Here is a 16182-nt window from a genome sequence, read left to right as displayed (position 1 = left end):
TAAATTTGAAGTAACTCGGTAAAAGTTTAATTGTTTCTCTGTATGTACTTAAGAGAAGCGGATGTCTCCCTATGCCCTTTTATTTTTATTAAAAAATTAAGAACCTGATATAAATTTCATAACCATTTTTTCCGTAAAATTTCAGTCGGGGGAGTTTAGTTTTGTTTGTACTGTCAAAAAAAAAAAAAAAAAAATCTGGCAAAGGGGTGGTCCCCCTCCCCGACCAAATATCGGAAAATAATGTAGCGGATTTTTGTCTAGATGCCAACCCCAACATTCAATGAAAATTTCAAGCAAATCGCATAATTTTGTTCCAAGTTTAAAAAAGTAGGGCAAGGGGCAGGTCCCCCTCCCCGTCCACATATGAAATCATCAGGTAACCCATATTAATTCCATAACCTCACCGCATGTTCTCTGTAAATCTCAGATAACAAACATAATTTGAATTTTATATATATAGATAATTTCTATAGAAGTATAATTTCTATAGGAATACAATTTTGTCAAAATTTTTTATAGAAATAAAATGTTGTCAAAATTTTCTATAGAAATACAATTTTGTCAAAATTTTCTATAGAAATAAAATTTTGAAGAAATTTTCTAGAAATAAAATTTTGTCAAAATTTTCAATAGAGATAAAATGCCGTCAAAATTTTCAATAGAAATAAAATTTTGTGAAGAATTTTTTTTTTTTGAGATCACTTTAGTATCTTTTAGTGACAATTTTAAAATTCCCCAGGCCCTAGTCTAACGGATTGATATGCGGAGATTTTGGAGAAATAACCTCCATTTTAAGCCATTCTTGCTTGATGTGTGCTGAGTATGTGATGAGTCCGTTTGGAATGTCCATGTTCTTCAATAATCTGTTTAAGTCATTTTCCTAATAATATTTCAGCATTTATTATGATCCCATGGTCGCTGAATACGAGAAGGGAGTGACCATTGACCTTTAAGGCAGCTCACACCATTGATGGCCTTTGGCAGGTAAGCTTGATCATTATGTTTTTTCACAACTTAATCAATTTTGAATGGCTTTTCTTCACAGAAAACCAAACACGGTAGTGGCAAACAAAGCAACTCATTGGATCTTTCCTATCTAAAGTGTTTTGTACCTCGATGAGCTGTTGCACTTTAACCCTCTAATGCACCAATTTTTTTGCCAGCTGATTAAATTTTCAATGTTAACGACACGAAAGCAAGAAAACTATACAAGAAAATTATATTTCATGTTAGCCTGATACCGAAACAGGCAATTGACGTCCAAATGCATTATATCTAATTATAAAAGTATTTTTCGAGCTTTATGGACAGATATAGATTAAGGAACATGGTTAATAGAGCCATTGAAAAGAAAACGCCAGATACAAATCTATACACGCCTGGACTGTACATTAGATAGGGTCGCGAAAAAAAGTTCATGCAGTCACCCCCCAGTTTTGTAGCATATTTGAAGACAATTTCAGAACACTAAAACTTTTTTTTTTCCGTGCACCCTACGACCCCCCGAAATGCAATTTACTGTACTGTGTCGTCATTTGAAGTCCGATCGAAAAGAAACGCATATCGTTGTTCATGGTTGATCAGGGGCTATATTTCGTGCATTGGTCATTTTTGACTCCGACGTCAAATTTGATTTTTAATTTTTTTATTTCGCTTCGTATACCCCTATGATGCCCATTTCTTATAACCATTATAAAGATCTTATCAAAATATGAAACTTTTGCTTTGGAAGTATTTAATTATATTCATAAACAAAAATGTTACAGAGATTTTAAAAAGTCAATAGGTCACCCTACACCATCAAATAGCTTTTGCTGTGTTGTCATGATATCCGATCGAAACCACATGCACATCGTTATTCACATCTACGAAATTAATTTGAAAGGTATTTAATATACACAAACTGTTTATCTGTAAATTTCTAACCGTATCATTGTATACATACTCGTTGTGTGCACTACGACATTTTCTGCGTTATGCAAAGTTCTTGTGTTTTTGCTTGAACAACTTGAGAGCCTACTGTTTTAAAATCTAACAATCAATCTAACAATAAAAGTAAGTGGTAACGGAATTGTGGAAAATTACGAAGATCGTTATGCTGCTTACACATTGGTTAAATTTCTGCCTTTCAACATCTGACTACGCCGTATTTTTTTTTGCGTTTTCTTGTCATCTTCACAATGGTGAGCAATGTTGTCACATGAGTAAATACTTTAAACAAGAAAATATTAGATTAGATTTGTATTTGATTTGAGTACATTTCATGTTTATTAATTGTACAATTTTATTATGCGGCTAACAACTTTTTAGAATTAATTTATAACAAATCCTGTCTAGAATCAAGTTTACTATGTTGTTGGCGACTTTTAATTTTGGATATTATATAACGCAATCGTTTATCGTCTGTAACATGACTAGTAGATTCATTTTTAACCTGCTTTCTTTAAATATAAAAGGAATTCAATAACTTGATGATTTGTTGGTAATTTAGTTTTGTCGATAACCCGAGCTTCGAATTTCATTATACCCTGCTCCACACTGTGGAACAGGGTATTATAAGTTAGTGCATATGTTTGCAACACCCAGAAGGAGACGAGATAGACACATGGTGTCTTTGGCAAAAATGCTCAGGGTGGGTTCCTGAGTCGATATAGCGATGTCCGTCTGTCCGTCTGTCCGTGAACACATTTTTGTAATCAAAGTCTAGGTCGCAGTTTTAGTCCAATCGACTTCAAATTTGGCACAAGTATGTGTCTTGGCTCAGAATAGATCCCTATTAATTTTGGAAAAAATCGGTTCAGATTTAGATATAGCTCCCATATATATATTTCGCCCGATATGGACTTATATGGCCCCTGAAGCCAGAGTCTTACCCTAATTTGCTTAAAATTTTGCACAAGAAGAACAATTAGTACTATAGTCAAGTGTGCCAAATTTTATTGAAATCGGTTCAGATTTAGATATAGCTTCCATATATATCTTTCGCCCGATATGCACTAATATGGACCCAGCAGCCAGAGTTTTATACCGATTTGCTTGAAATATTGTATTAACATAACACTTAGTCGTATAGTCAAGTGTGCAAAATTTGATTGAAATCGGTTCAGATTTAGATATAGCTCCCATATATATCTTTCGTCCGATATGGACTTATATGGCCCCAGAAGCCAGATTTTTGGCCGAATTTGGTTGAAATTTTGCACTAGGAGTACAGTTAGTAGTATAGTCAAGTGTGCAAAATTTGATTGAAATCGGTTCAGATTTAGATATAGCTCCCATATATATCTTTCGCCCGATATGCACTTATATGGACCCAGAAGCCAGACTTTTATCCCGATTAGCTTGAAATTTTGCACAAGGAGTACAATTGGTAGTATAGTCATGTGTGCCGAATTTGATTGAAATCGGTTCAGATTTAGATATAGCTTCCATATATATTTTTCGCCCGATATGGACTTATATGGCCCCAGAAGCCCGAGTTTTGGCCCAATTTGGTTGAAATTTTGCACAGGAAGTAGATTTAGCATTCTAGCTATGCGTGCCAAATTTGATTGAAATCGGTTCAGATTTATATATAGCTCCCATATATAGCTTTCGCCCGATTTACACTCATATGACCACAGAGGCCAATGTTTTGCTCCGATTTAGTTGAAATTTTGCACATGGAGTAGAATTAGCATTGTAGCTATGTCTGCCAAATTTGGTTGAAATCGGTTCAGATTTAGATATAGCTCCCATATATATGTTCTTCTGATTTCGACAAAAATGGTCAAAATACCAACATTTTCCTTGTAAAATCGCCACTGTTTAGTCGAAAAGTTGTAAAACTGACTCTAATTTTCCTAAACTTGTAATACATATATATCGAGCGATAAATCATAAATAAACTTTTGCGAAGTTTCCTTAAAATTGCTTCAGATTTAAATGTTTCCCATATTTTTTTACTAAAATTGTGTTCCACCCTAGTGCATTAGCCAACTTAAATTTTGAGTCTATAGATTTTGTAAAAGTCTATCAAATTCTGTCCAAATCGAATGATATTTAAATGTATGTATTTGGGACAAATCCTTGTATATAGCACCCAACACATTTGACGGATGTGATATGGTAACGAAAATTTAGATCTACAAAGTGGTGCAGGGTATAATATAGTCGGCCCCGCCCGACTTTAGACTTTCCTTACTTGTTTTGTTTTCACTTTTTTCAAATACTATCAACAGCCTTCTCTCACAAAAATATGGACAGACTTAAGAAATCATGTAGCGAAAGTGTTTGTTAGATTTTTTGCTAGAACAATTTGAGAGCCTACTGTTCTCAAATTGTTCTAGCAAAAACACATGCACTTTGCATAACGCTGAAAATGCCATAGTGCACACAACGAGTATGTATACAATGATACGGTTAGAAATTTACAGATAAACAGTTTGTGTGTATTAAATACCTTTCAAATTAATTTCGTAGATATGAATAACGATGTGCATGTGCTTTCGATCGGATATCATGACAACACAGCAAAAGATATTTGATGGTGTAGGGTGACCTATTGACTTTTTAAAATCTCTGTAACTTTTTTGTTTATGAATATAATTAAATACTTCCAAAGCAAAAGTTTCATATTTTGATAAGATCTTTATAATGGTTATAAGAAATGGGCATAATAGGGGTATACGAAGCGAAATAAAAAAATTAAAAATCAAATTTGACGTCGGAGTCAAAAATGACCAATGCACGAAATATAGCCCCTGATCAACCATGAACAACGATATGCGTTTCTTTTCGATCGGACTTCAAATGACGACACAGCACAGTAAATTGTATTTCGGGGGGTCGTAGGGTGCACGGAAAAACAAAAGTTTTCGTGTTCTGAAATTGTCTTCAAATATGGTACAAAACTGGGGGGTGACTGCATCAACTTTTTTTTTTGCCTTAGGCCGTGACCCTACCTACTGTACATGTTACGGTTCGGGCGAATGAACCTTTCCACAGCCTTTAGTATAGATCTGGCTGGGAGAGATAACTCAATTTTGGGCCCTTTATGCTAACTCCTTATGGAGAAAACATTTGGAAATTTCCTCTTACAAATTGAATCATCTTTTCTCCCACTGTACATCATCTTTTCAAATAAGATTAAGGGACTTGTAAGAGAAAAGATGATTCAATTTGTAAGAGGAAATTTCCCAAATGTTTTCTCCATAAGGAGTTAGCATAAAGGGCCCAAAATTGAGTTATCTCTCCCAGCCAGATCTATACTAAAGGCTGTGGAAAGGTTCATTCGCCCGAACCGAAACATGTACAGTCCAGGCTTGTATAGATTTGTATCTGGCGTTTTCTTTTCAATGGCTCTATTAACCATGTTCCTTAATCTATATCTGTCCATAAAGCTCGAAAAATAATTGTATAATTAGATATACAAGAAAAATTTATACGATGAAATTCAGTATATGCTGCAAAGCCTCTTGAACAGTTTTAACAAGTTTTCCTTTTGTTTTACCCATTTTTGTTGTCTTAAAGTGTGTTTTACTTCCAGTATCACGGGAATCAACGATGGTACGAGAAACAACACATTCGCATGTATATTCTGGAGGGCTCTAACGATAGTCACTTATGAACTTTCAGCCAAATATAATTCAGAATGATTGATTTAGGCTTTAATTCCATCACGTACATATACATTTATTTCTGAATGCAGTAAATCAAAATGATTTTGTTAGCTTTTAAACAATAATATCAACTGTCAATAGAATGAATTTAAAAATTGGTTGTCAATGCATATATACACTATTGTATTATTTTATTACAGAATCCTTGGATTAATTTTACAAAATCTTGAAAAACTTTCTGTTATTGAGGTATAGCGGAATTAATTGCATCGATTTGAACATTGAAATTTACCTTTTCTCTTCCCTCTACTTTGGCCATGAGTTTACTGGGCATTATATTTTTCTTTTTATTACAAATTGTAATAAATTACTGTTGATGGACTTTGACCATGTGTTAACCAAGTGGTGCTCTTCAACTTCACTAACTGTAATAATTTCCAGTTTGTTTTTTTTTTTTTTTAATTGAGCATAAAGCGAGAGTAAATATAAGTGGAAGCGAAACAAAAGAAACCCATGGTCGTGAAATAATCGCTAAAGCACTTATAAATCACGTTTCATTTTATATCGTTAATCAATGTGAAAATATCGTACTGAGAATAAGCCATTGAAAGCATTCGTTTATATCTGTTTTCTTTGAGAATTAAGCACACCGATGGGAATGATTTGTAAAAAAAATTGTTAGTAATCGATACATGAACAATGGATTGGTTGGTTTACTTTTAAATCTATAGTGATATGTTTCTGGTAAGTTAAATTACTTTAGTGAAAACTGTTAGTAACCCAAATTTGGAAATATCAATGGTATGTTTATCAGCTATCAGCACGAGAAGGTTTTGTGACGGTCCAATGTGTGTACAGCCCGCTAGTACAGCCCGGGTTAATTACACTCAGTAAGGAAGTAGGTTTCACACAAAGAAAAATTCATTAAATTTGGGCCAACGAAAAATTTTCATTGATATATCGAAAAATTTTCATTATTCATTAATAGTACGAAACGTTACGTTAATTAACAGAATATTCGTAATAATAACGAAAATGTTCGTTGTATTAACGAATTTGTTTCATTGGCTCAATTTTAATGATTTAATTTCGGTTTTCTACCAGTGTAGTGATATCGATATAAAAAGTGAAAAGTGACAGCTACTTGCTAAAGATTTTGTATAAAGGGTGATACGGTCAAAATTTGGTCAAGGGAAAACGCGTGTAAATCGGTGAAATCGTTTATTTAAAAAATCAAATTAAATTTCTTTTTCAAGTTCAATTAGTATAAAATTCAGGAAAAATATTCAGTTAGGCTTTCGCTTTTCCAAATCCGAATTGCCGGGCTTCACGCTTAACACCTGCCATCAGATTTTGTACAGCCACCTTGTCCACCTTCTTCGTCGCAGAAAGCCAGTTTGCCTTGAACTGCTGCTCGTCCTTAGCAGTTTTTAGGTCTTCTTTAGGTTCCGCTTGACAATAGCCCAGTATTTCTCAATTGGGCGGAGCTCTGGCGTGTTGGGAGGGTTCTTGTCCTTGGGAACCACCTGCAAGTTGTTGGCGGCGTACCACTCCATGGCCTTTTTACCGTAATGGCAAGATGCCAAATCCGGCCAAAACAGTACGGAACAACCGTGTTTCTTCAGAAAAGGCAGCAGACGTTTATTCAAACACTTTTTCACGTAAATTTCTTGGTTGACAGTCCCGGAAGCTATGAAAATGCCACAGGTACAGATGGCTTGCCAAACCAGATATTTCTTTGCGAACTTTGACAGTTTTATGTGCTTGAAAATATCTGCTACCTTTCCCCTTCCTTTTGCCGTATAAAACTCCTGTCCCGGAAGCTGCTTGTAGTCGGCTTTGACGTAGGTTTCGTCGTCCATTACCACGCAGTCAAACTTCGTCAGCATCGTCGTGTACAGCCTCCGGGATCGCGCTTTGGCCGTCGTATTTTGTTTATCATCGCGATTTGGAGTCACTACCTTCTTGTAAGTCGATAGTCCGGCTCGTTTTTTGGCTCGATGCACGGTTGTAGACGATACACCCAGCTTATTTGCGGCATCTCGGAGAGAGAGGTTAGGGTTTCGCTTGAAACTACCGGCAACTCTCTTTGTCGTCTCAGCGGCTTCCGATGTTCGATTTCCCCCCGATCCAGACTTCCTGGCTGTCGACAAACGTTCCCCAAACACGTTAATTACATTTGTAACGGTTGATTTGGCAACTTTTAGCGATTTTGCCAGCTTTGCGTGCGAGTAACTCGGATTTTTGCGATGCGCTAGCAAAATTTTGATACGCTGCTCTTCTTACTTGGACGGCATTTTGACAACTGAAGAGTGAATTCCGATATCAAAAAAGGAGCAACATTCTACACACACACACCTTCAAAATGAGGGGTGTTCAGGTTTTTTAAATGCCAAATTGAAAGAAATACGTCAAGTTTATATTGACCAAATTTTGACCGTATCACCCTTTATCTTAAACCACAGAGAGGTTAGGGTACACTACTCGTAAATGGGATCTCTTTGATAATATATCTATAAGTAATATTCGATGTGATCTGAGAAATTTGTAGACTAATAATCATCTCTAGTGGCCTATGGTATCCGTGTGTCCTACATTATGAGGAATTTGTATTTGTTTACGTGATAGGAAACAACACAACTTCGTTGTAAGCTGTTTTCGAATTTTTCAGTTGACCGCTTTGGCAAGTGAACCCAATCAATTTATTTGTCCAATTTAGTATGGCTTCTCATCTGAGAAACCCTAATTCACTAACCGGCCACTTTCGTGCAAGCGATTCAACTCCTTGACTCCCTTCAGTCGAACTCTTTGTTTGACTTCTTTAAATTTTTGGAATTAATTCTAATCTAATCTCTCTTGCATCCATTCTCGCAATATATTCAGCTAACGAGGAAATTGTCTGCAAGTGCGGTGTGGATTTCAACCAATTCTGGACTTTAGTTTTCGGATAATTTGTGGTGTAAGATAAAGTAAGCTTAGATTGGAAAGAGGATACAGGCTTCCCTGACTCATATCGGCTGACATAAATCTAGTCAGTATTCGGCTGGTACACTTTTTTTATTCCAGGAACTCTATTACCTTAACGAATTTCCTACTGGATTTGCAGTCCTTGGGCCAGGTACTTAATTCACTCTTCACCGATATGGTTAAATCTTTGCCTAGTAAAGCCGTGACACTGCCTAGTGTTCCAAGGTTTCATCATTCTTAAAACACGCCCTACTGCTTGCTACGCTCCTATTCGGTACTGATGTGCTCTCAATTGAAGGAGCCCGGTCATTATTCTCACTGCCCTTCTGATTATCGTCGTACTCTCCTTAAGTTGTTCTCCAGATTATTTCTTGTCTGTGTCACCATATAGTATTTCATTGCCCGTTCGCCCGTTGGTCCACATCGACACAAACAATCAACCAATCTAAAAATGATTTCATTACCCAGCAAAAGAACTTCCAAACATGTAGTTCCGATGCCCAATCTGTGATCCGGAAGTAGTGCAAACATGGATCATCTCCAATGAATTTTACATAGGCTTGAAGTTCTTCGGAAGTACTTAGTTTTTGGATCCTTTGTATTGCTTTAGATCCTTCGTGCCTTGGAAGTTCAAAACACAATAATTTTGTCACCAATTTCACTTTTATTTGTACCATTATTTTTTTACGCTTTTATTTTCCTACTATATAATTTTTACGATTTGAAAATAATTTTTCCTCCCACCGGGGGTTGAACCCGGGTCTGTTGTCACCATAATAGAAAGCCTTAGCACACTCAGCCACAAATTCAATTGATCATTAACCCTTTCACTACCGAAATAAACCTAATGTTAAAAACTTTTATTTTTCTTCTATTTTTACTTGTACTAACACCAAGTAGAACAAAAATTGTCATTTTGAAAACCTACCTCAATTACTTCAAGAGCTATTTGAGCTTGTTCTGAAAACTTGATTCTCGAATTGTGACTAAATGGCCTCACGAAAACAAACGCTATTTGGCTTATAATATCTTTCGAAGTGTGGGAAAAAATACAAAAAAGAACCCGAAAAAGTATCAGCTATAGTTTTTGTATAAATGTTCATTTTCTAGAAACATACGTAGACTAATTGTCTCAAATTTTCGTATTTTTCGTTTATTGTTAAAGAAGTTTATAAAAATGTATTTAAGACCTCACCAATATGGACAATATTTATAGCTTCTTTAGATTAAAGCCTCTACTTTAAAATAACATCGAGAAATAAATCGAAACTAAGTGGAAATGGAATTTGGAGTCTTTTTCGAATGTCCTTCTAAGTGGACATCGGTAGTGAAAGGGTTTAGCGTCGAAACTTGAATTCAAAAGTTTGTGATATGATCACAATAATGACACCAAAGCTTAATAAAAAAATTTTCAATAGGAATAAGATTTTGACTAAATTTTCGATAGAAATAAAATTTTGACAAAATTTTCTATAGAAATAAAATTTTGACAAAATTTTCTATAGACATTAAATATAATAAAATTTTGCAAAAATTTTCAATAGGAATAAAATTTTGACAAAATTTTCTATAGAAATAAATTTTGACAAAATTTTTTATAGAAATAACATTTTGACAAAATTTTCTATAGACATTAAATTTTGACAAAAATTCTTATAGAAATAAAATTTTGACAAAATTTCCAATAGAAATGAAATTTTGACAAAATTTTCTATGGAAATTAAATTTTGAGAAAATTTTCTATAGAAATAAAATGTTGACAAAAGTTGCCATAGAAATTAAATTTGACAAAATTTTCTATAGAAATAATATTTTGACAAAATTTTCGGTGGAAATAAAATTTTGACAAAATTTTCGATAGAAATAAAATTTTAACAAAATTTTGTATCGAAATAAAATTTTGACAAAATTTGCTATGGAAATAAAGTTATGACAAACTTTGCTATGAAAATAAAATTTTGACAAAATTTGTAATAGAAATAAAATTTGGACAAAATTTTCTAAGAAATTATATTTAGCAAAAATTTTCTGTAGAAATAAAATTTTGCAAAAATTTTCTATAGAAATAAAATCTTGACAAAATTTGCTATGGAAATAAAATTTTGACAAAATTTTCTATAGAAATAAAATTTTGACAAAATTTTCTATAGACATTAAATATAATACAATTTTGCAAAAATTTTCAATAGGAATAAAATTTTGACAAAATTTTCTATAAAAATAAAATTTTAACAAAATTTTCGATGGAAATAAAATTTTGCAAAAATTTTCAATAGAAATAAAATTTTGACTAAATTTTCTATAGAAATAAATTTTGACAAAATTTTTTATAGAAATAACATTTTGACAAAATTTTCTATAGACATTAAATTTTGACAAAAATTCTTATAGAAATAAAATTTTAACAATTTTTTTTTATAGAAATAAAATTTTGACAAAATTTCCAATAGAAATGAAATTTTGACAAAATTTTCTATGGAAATTAAATTTTGAGAAAATTTTCTATAGAAATAAAATGTTGACAAAAGTTGCCATAGAAATTAAATTTTGACAAAATTTTCGGTGGAAATAAAATTTTGACAAAATTTTCGATAGAAATAAAATTTTAACAAAATTTTGTATCGAAATAAAATTTTGACAAAATTTGCTATGGAAATAAAGTTATGACAAAATTTGCTATGAAAATAAAATTTTGACAAAATTTGTCATAGAAATAAAATTTGGACAAAATTTTCTAAGAAATTATATTTACCAAAAATTTTCTGTAGAAATAAAATTTTGCAAAAATTTTCTATAGAAATAAAATCTTGACAAAATTTGCTATGGAAATAAAATTTTGACAAAATTTTCTATAGAAATAAAATTGTGCAAAAAATTTCTATAGAAATAAAATTTTGCAAAAATTTTCTATAGAAATAAAATTTTGACAAATTTTCTATGGAAATAAATTTTTGTCAAAGTTTTCTGTTGTAATAAACTTTTGACAAAATTTTCTATAGAAATAAAATGAAATTTTCTATGGAAATAAATTTTTGCAAAAATTTTCTATAGAAATAAAATTTTGCAAAAATTTTTTATATAAATAAAGTTTTGATAAATTTTCTATAGAAATAAAATCTTGACGAAATTTGCTATGAAATAAAATTTTGACAAAATCTATATTATATTACATGTTAGCCTGATACCGAAACAGGCAATTGACGTCCAAATGCATTATATCTAATTATACAATTATTTTTCGTGCTTTATGGACAGATATAGATTAAGGAACATGGTTAATATTAACCATGTTCCTTAATCTATATCTGTCCATAAAGCTCGAAAAATAATTGTATAATTAGACAAAATCTATATATGTAAAATTCAATCTATGTTTGTTTATTTGTTTGTTTGTGTGTTTGTATGTTCCGAGTTGGCTCCGAAACGGCTGCACCGAATTACTTGAAACTTTCAAAGATCGTAGGGGGCGTTCATGTGGTGAAAATATGGTACCTCATTTTTTGACACCTGGTAGCGGACTTTTTGAAAATTGGACCAAAGTTGACCGATTTGCTTGAAATTTTCATTGAAGATTGGGGTTGGCATCTAGACAAAGATCCGCTACTTTTTATTTCGATATTTTATGGCGGAGGGGGCCTCCCCTTTGTTCGACTTTTTTTTAAGTACAGTGAAAAAACTAAAATTCTCTGAATTATCTGAGATTTACAGAGAACATGTTTCCCGGCCCAGATCCTCGACACCAAGAGGCTGGTTGGTATCAAGGACGATTTAAGCTAGTCGCATTTGAGGACCAGAGGTCTATAGAATGTTTTAAAGCTGCTCTGATATTAATTGGTGAAGTTTGGGAAGGAGCTGCTCTAGAGTTAGTCGAGAAGAAAGACATACCGGCTAGACCAAGAGCACATGCGTGGATACCTGCAAACCCTCCTGACCCTGAATCTATTTTAAATAGACTGAAACAATGCAATCCAGATCTTCCAACAGCTGATTGGAAGGTTGGCCGTTTGGATGAAGTGGATGGGCCAAGACGGCATGCAGTGTTTATATTGAACACTCAGTCTTTGCCACATCTAGCAAAGTCCCAGGGCCGTGTATGTTATGGCTTTCATTATATCCAAATGAAGGTGTATAAAAACGATCAGCTAAAGGATTCAGAAATGGACAAGCCTCTGTCTGAATCAGAAGTAAGCGGATCCTCTTGCGAAGTCGAGGGGGATACCAAGACATTTGAAGACATGGATAGATACCGTATGCGTGAGGAGGCTTCTACTGCCTCAGAACTCACCAAAGTTGAACCTATGGTTATTGCGAGAGTCACCGATATCTCTGAAGAGGACATTCTTGATGACTCGATTGAAGCGGCTGATGTGACGGTTGTTGAAAATCTCGATGGTCCTACGGATCCTCCAGATAAATCTTCATCATTGTAAGGCTGCATGTGCTGCCTTAAAAGTTCTCCTGATGAAAGGGGACATAGATATAGTTCTTATTCAAGAACCATATGTTTATAAAAATAAAATATGTGAATTAAGTACTCCGGGGTTCAAACTATTGCAGTATACTGGTAATGATATAAATCGAGCCTGTATAATTGCTAAAAACGAGCTCAATTTGTTTCTGCTTCCTTCAATGTGCAATACAGACACTGTCGTTGCAAGTTTAGAAATAGCCAAATGCAAATATTGGGTATCTTCGGTCTACATGGGACATGACAGGGAGATGCCTCCATATGCCGTTAAGACCTTAGTGGAGGAGTCACTGAAAACAAAGACGAAACTCATTATGGGATGCGATGCGAATGCACATCATAGTATATGGGGAAGTAGTGATACTAATGCAAGGGGAGAGTCGCTAATAGAGTTTATTTTGCGTACTAATCTGGTAGTTTGCAACAAGGGAGATGTCCCAACCTTTGTCACTAAAAACAGGCAAGAGGTTTTGGACATCACCTTGGCCTCGCAAGAACTGAATGAAATGATATCTGAGTGGCAGGTTTTAAGTGAACACAGCTTCTCAGATCATCGCTACATCAGTTTCAAATTTGATGTTCATATCACCAAGATCATATTTCCGCCAAATGTTAGGAAAGCTGACTGGAATAGGTATAGGGAATCGTTCAATATGATGATACCGGAAATAACAGAGACAAATATGAGAAATGTGCAAGATATCGAACACGCAGTGGAGCGGATTACTAAGGCCTTCAACATCTCACTGAAAGCTGCATGCCCTAGAGGAAAGCCAAGGGGGAAACATCGACCACCATGGTGGTCTACGGAATTAAGTAATATGAGGAAATCCTGCAGGAAGCTCTTCAACAAGGCAAAGTCCACCAGAGCCCCTGAGGACTGGGACGCTTACAAGAAGAATCTGAGAGGATACAAGCGAGAACTGAGAAAGGCTCAGCATAACTCTTGGAATGCTTACTGCAGCAGTATTGAGAATACGTCCGAGGCTTCCAGACTACGGAAGGTTCTAGCATCCACCAACTCCGCTCCAGGTTTCATTAAAACATCGGAGGGCAATTGGACAACGTCCAGTGAGGAGACGCTGGAGGTACTATTGGACACACATTTTCCCGGAAATCAAACGGTTGAACCATGTACTGGCGGTGCCACAGTTGCTCAGCGGTCGTTTCCTGTCGAGGAAATTGTATCGGAAACTAGAATAAGATGGGCGCTAAATAGCTTTGGACCATTCAAATCCCCTGGACCTGATGGAATTACTCCGGCGGAGTTACAAGCTGTAACTGACAAAATTATCCCCTGGTTGTCGGTGATATATAAAGGATGTATCAACTTATCATATATCCCAGGAAAGTGGAGGGAAACAAAAGTCGTTTTCATACCTAAAGCGGGAAAAGCCTCTCACTCGAGGGCGAAGGATTTCCGACCAATCAGCTTATCCTCATTCCTACTTAAGACTCTGGAGAGGATGATAGATATTTATCTTAGAACTAGCATCGATTCAAGTTTGTTTTCGAAACGACAGCATGCATACTCGAAGGGCAGGTCTACTGAGACCGCACTACATGAACTAGTCAGCTTTATTGAAAGCTCACTATCTGTCAAAGAATACACAATCGTGGCGTTTCTAGACATCGAAGGGGCGTTCAATAATGTCCATCCGAGCTCGATATTAAATGGACTGACAACTCTGAATGTTGATCCATGTATACTCAGGCTGTTAGACGAACTGCTAATGAAGAGACGTATTTCAGCCACACTAGGACAAGCAAACATACAAAAGTATGTGAACAGAGGCACTCCTCAAGGAGGAGTTCTATCACCTCTTCTTTGGAACGTTGCTATAAACGACCTTCTGGTTTCCCTAGAAAAAGAAAGGATACAAGTGGTGGCATACGCAGATGATGTGGCGATAGCAGTCAGGGGAAAATTCCCATCAACAATTAGAGATATTATACAGAGAGCCCTCCGGATGACTGAGAAATGGGCGAAAGATAATGGTCTTGGGGTAAATCCTGCAAAGACAGAAATAGTCATGTACTGCAAAGATCGCAAAACTCCCACGGTTAGGCCCATTTCCTTAGGGGGTATTGAAATTCCCTTTAGGGAGTGTGCAAAATACCTTGGCGTTATTTTGGACAGGAAGCTGAACTTTAAGCTTAATATTGAAGAAAGGGCGAGGAAAGCAACGGTAGCTTTATACTCGTGCAAAAAGGCAATAGGGAAAAAGTGGGGACTAAAACCAAAAATTGTACATTGGCTATACACGGCAGTGGTTAGACCTATAATGCTATATGGTGTTGTAGTCTGGTGGCCGGCACTTCACCAGCCGACAAGTTTAGACAAAGTTCAGCGTATGGCGTGCTTGTGTATCTCAGGTGCATTCAGCAAGACAGGAACAAACTCCCTTAATGTCATACTGAATCTATTGCCTTTAGACATTTTGGCCAAACAGTCAGCTGCAACAACGGCTGTGCGGTTGCGCGAGCTATCGCTGTGGTCGGAAAAAAGTTACGGTCACAGTTCGGTCCTCAAAATAATGCCAGATGTGCCTAACGTAGTGGATTACACTTTGGCGAGCCCACTTTTCGACAAAAAGTTTGAGACTCTAATTCCCAACAGTGAGGCGTGGTGTACACGGACCCCGGGGAATAAAAGATATATAGATTTCTACACTGATGGCTCCAAATTGGATGGCCAAGTGGGTTTCGGAGTATATTCTAAAGATCTGGAACTTCGAATAGCGAAAAGATTACCTGATCACTGTAGTGTTTTTCAGGCTGAAATATTAGCAATAAGAGAGGTGGCGAATTGGCTGAGAAGTAATGTTCCAAAAAATGTGGGCATTAATATATACTCAGACAGTCAACCTGCAATAAAATCCTTGGACTCAGTGTTCCTCAACTCGAAAACGGCCATCGATTGCCGCAAATCTCTCAATGAGATGGCTGAGCAGTACAATATTCACCTAATATGGGTGCCTGGCCATAGGAACATACCGGGGAACTGCGAAGCGGATGAGTTGGCAAGGCTAGGGACTACCTTACATATTCCAGGGGAACTAGAATTTGTTGGTATGCCCCTAGCTACCTGCAAGCTCATGCTGCGTGAGAAGGCTGTTATGATGGCAAATGTTCGATGGGAGAATT

At 35.4% G+C, this 16182-nt stretch overlaps 1 long non-coding RNA gene across 1 annotated transcript; it reads right to left on the bottom strand.

Moving 5' to 3' along the window:
* Positions 1 to 1718: 1718 nt before the first annotated feature.
* Positions 1719 to 2514, bottom strand: LOC142230297 (uncharacterized). The gene is made up of 2 exons (XR_012720637.1): positions 1946 to 2514; positions 1719 to 1865 (listed from the first exon to the last, which is right to left on the bottom strand). It is a non-coding gene; the product is annotated as an uncharacterized LOC142230297 (long non-coding RNA).
* Positions 2515 to 16182: the final 13668 nt, after the last annotated feature.

This window comes from Haematobia irritans, chromosome 3 (assembly GCF_050003625.1).
Source record: "Haematobia irritans isolate KBUSLIRL chromosome 3, ASM5000362v1, whole genome shotgun sequence".
Taxonomy (NCBI): domain Eukaryota; kingdom Metazoa; phylum Arthropoda; class Insecta; order Diptera; family Muscidae; genus Haematobia; species Haematobia irritans.
The sequence above is the reverse complement of the archived record's forward strand: the minus strand, read 5'-3'. Positions and strand labels throughout refer to the sequence as shown.